Below are 4,279 nucleotides of genomic sequence, written 5' to 3' on the forward strand. Positions count from 1 at the left end.
ACCAGCATGCAAGCGTTAACGGTGTACTTTAGTTTCTCATGGTTGTGTTAAGCTGGTTGCTCTTAGAATGAGCATATACTTACCGCAGGAATTGAACAGCGGAGACGCCCGCAAGATGTTGACTTCGAATTGTAACATATGCAGTGTATGCAAATCCAAGGTCCCGGCACATACATCTGTCCATGTAAGACAGATCGTCCTTCGAAATCAGTACAGTTTCCTCCTAAATGCACTGAAAACGATTACCAGCGTCAATATCTTTGTCACTCGACAATCGTACGCGCAGTTACGCTAACCGTTTTAACGCCACGCAGCGTGATCACTCTATTCGCGTACCGTGGTAAATTGTGCCACGATGTATGGTCACGATCATTAATTCGCAACGCGCTCAAGCGTGCTCGTCGCGAGTCATATCAGAGTTTCCTCTCGTAATTACTCGTTTTTCAAATAATCATAAACCAAATAAAAAAAAAAACCAATATAAAAAATTACCTCTTGAATCGGAAAACCAAATCCTGCATTATAGAATGTTATCACACAAACGAAACGCAGAGCATAAATATTTCGCAAACTTTTGAGTGTTTGTTGTAACGCTTCCAGTATAACCGATGAAATGAAGCGCGAGCACGTCGAACGGTATATTTCGATGAAAAAAACAGGATGAAAAAGGGCAGCGCGATCGCGTCGATCGGTACTACTCGCAAATAAATAAACGAAGCGCTATCGCGCTGCACAGCACAAACCGATACGGAGTCTTGAAACATCCGACACTAAAACGGTTAATAACATTACGAAAACGACCGTACCAGGAAATTTTTGTTCAACGGATCCGCATTGCGGCTATCACGATGCTCCTTCGTTGCATCGATGCTTCATCGATGAGATTAAAGCACCGTTGAAATAGGTTATTCGATTTCTTACATGGGCAAAAAGTTTTTATATCGTGTTTGCTGTTTTACTTCGCAAGTGTGCTTTACAGTATACGTTAGAACTCCAAGTCGAGCTATCCGAGTTAAAGTCTCTTGAAACTTAAAACGGCACTTAAAGGATATAGGTATAATAGAAGGTTCGTTTAAAATTCAAAAGTGTATATACGTACATATACATTTGAATAAAAATAGCGGATAATCTCAAGTAAAAAAGTAGGTTCGTGTTAGTAAAATGGTTTCAAAATACTTGTCAAAAGTCAAACGACTTGACTAATTAAGAATGGATGTAAGAGATTGAAAGCAAAGGGCATCTAAGAGTATCAATTAAGTAACAAACTCACGGTGACAAAGAGGTTTTCACTCGCTCGAATTCAAATAAATCGGTTAATTTGAGCGAAACTTTAGGTGCACGAGAAGCGACACGCGTCCTCAAGGACTACGAAGGTTCTACTCGAACGAATGAAAACTTTTCTCTGGCCCGGTGTGTATACACAAGACGTGCGAATTTAAAGTGCAGATTGTATTAATTGAAATAATTGGTTGGTTTGATCAAATTAATCGTTTTAAGCTGAAATGACGAAGGTCATCCAAGTAATTGATGTCCACTGTAATTATTTGTTAATCGCGCGTGGAATCGGAACGATTCGACCTCGTTCCAACGCGAATCGTTACTAAGGCAGAGACGGCAATTAATAATTGTCGCGTCATTTGTTCGATCGTGTTCACAAATTCAAATACGGCTGAGTGGCGAAAACCATTTATAACACGTCCCGTACCGCGTAGGTCGTATACATATCTCAGGATGAATTTTTCGTACTTCGCCGCATATATTCTCCATGTCAGACATACCATAAAATATTTCGTGCAATCGCGTATTCCTGTCTAATGTCAGGAATTCTCTTTCCATAGGTCTGCGTTTTCCATATTATCTATTTTGCTTATCAGTAAACATTCTTACAATTTGTGATTAATACTGTACGTACAAGAACGTTAAGTTTTTGACGTTGTAATATTTCACATGAAATAATAATGGCTGTATATCGACTAACTTATTAATTAATTAAATTCGTGTATATCAAGTTTCCTATCATTTAATACTTTCGTGTAACTACAGAGATTTGATACTATGAAATGAAATATAAAACTTGGTAAAAAAACGCGCTTCGTTAGGAAATGAGGGTAATGATGCAAATATTTTTTGTAGCCATTATATAGAATTTCGATGGTATAATTAATCAGTATCAACTTACCAGCCCCTGACGGGAAGAAAGTGACGAAAATAACCTGCAAGCAGATGAGAATTGCAAGTATTTTCGAGTACAGGTCCTTCATGGTTGTAAAAGATCAGGGGATGTTGTCGCTCTAGAATAGGCGAAAATCAGCTGTTTCAATAACTGCTTTGTGGGCACTGGAGTGCGTAGACCAGAAATATCTGCGACAAAAATCAGAATACATTTGTTTTCACATGATTCGATCAATTTTGTGTAGGACTAAGCTGATTGAACCTAACACGGGATAATTGTCCAACTTACGACCTTAACAAGCCCGCTTGATTCTCTATAAGTGCTTGAAATTGATGCTTGTATTCTTTCCAGATTAACAAGCTTTGCCCCCCCCCCCCAACCCCCTCCCTCTCTATTTCCTTAGATCGAGTTAGACTGCCACAACATATTATCTTTCTTCTTTTCTTTTCTTTTTTTTCGATCTTTTAAAGCCTTAAATCGCTGGTTATTATAGTGTATACATTCAATTACTCTGTAAGTCGTAAGTACATGTTTTACGTTATTTTTTATTTTCCAGCTAAATTCCACAAAAACAAGAAATATACTTCCAACGTGTTTTCACGTGTCTCTAGCAAAGATCTGAAAAACAAGTTGCGGCGCAATTTAAAACGACAAATAGCACCGTGTGTCTCGTTGTGGCAACGCACGCTTCGTCAGCTTTTTAAAAGCGCTCTCTGTCTGCTTTTTTCTCTCTTCACCGCCTATTCGTTTTTTCTTAACGAGTGAAACCGTTTTTACGAGGACGGGAGCACAGAAATGACGTACTGGCAATTCTGTTTCGTGATGACACAAGCAGCCCGGTTTCAGTGAATTAAACCTGGCCCCAAGCTTCCAATTATCTCTCCCTTCCTTTCCTTTATTTTTCCCTTCTATATCGAGTTTCAGGTTTTCTAAATTTCCATTACAATCAACTATGGCTTTTCTCTATTTTATATGTTAGCCGATGATTCATGGCAAAAACGTCGGCTGTAAAAATATTTGGAGTTGCAACAGCAACAAGTGTGTTTTCTCAAACAGAAAATATTGGAAGCGTACTCGTTGGCAAAACAGTTCACGGATAGTTCGTCCTCTGCTTGTTATTTGTTTCAATACCGTTAGCAAATAAATTCATGAAACATAGTGGTGTCGCATAAATTGAAAATAAAAGCTTTGCGTATACTTGGCAGTTGAACTTTGGCTATTATACGTATGTTATATATGTAGTATCGTGGACAAAAGGCCTAAGATATCTGCCGAACCATAAACAATGCCGCGAGAGCCGCGGCATCGTCGGGTACATCAATGTGTCGTCGGTTCTTTTTAAGTGGATAGTTTCGTGGAAAGGGCCTGCGTGACTCTGGCCACGGGCGTTTCGGGACACGTGTCCGATAGGACGGGAAAAGACAAAGAGACGCTAAAGGCAGTGTTAGTTGAGAAGCCGGAGAAGACGGATGCAAAAGGTGTGCAGAGTGTGACTTGAGAAGCGAGAGCGAGCGAGTGTAGAAGCGGAAGAGTGTGAATCGGGAAGTCGGAAGCCGTCTATGAGAATAAGACGTACGACAGCATCGTAATCATTTCGTTGCTTCGAACATTATTTATTAAATCAAAACATCATTACTTGTCCTTTCCTCTAAGACCCATTAAGATACTACATATATATATATATATATATATAGAAGATTGCTTAGAATTTGGAGCTTAATAACATATGTCAAAATCATTGACATTAAAGAAGGTGAACCTTACTTACGAAATTTCCTTCCGTCAAATGATACATAAAAATTGAAAAAAATAATATACATAGTTTTGACTTTCTTCCGCATTATAATTTGAATCACTCGATTTATTCGACTAAAGATAATCAAGCAATAACCTCACTTTACACGTATTCTCATCACGTGAAATAGATCACATCAGGGATTTTCAAAAGTCGATGGAATATTAATGGCGATTAATTATTTATGGATGTATTCTGCACGGTTAAAGCAATCGCCTAGTGAATTATCGAGTTCCAGGAATATGAGCGGTAAACAGGATTGCAGCTATAAATGACTCTCTAACGTGTATATTAGAGATGAATTTGATCAT

The sequence above is a fragment of the Bombus affinis genome, unplaced genomic scaffold (genome assembly GCF_024516045.1).
Source record: "Bombus affinis isolate iyBomAffi1 unplaced genomic scaffold, iyBomAffi1.2 ctg00000944.1, whole genome shotgun sequence".
Lineage (NCBI taxonomy): Eukaryota > Metazoa > Arthropoda > Insecta > Hymenoptera > Apidae > Bombus > Bombus affinis.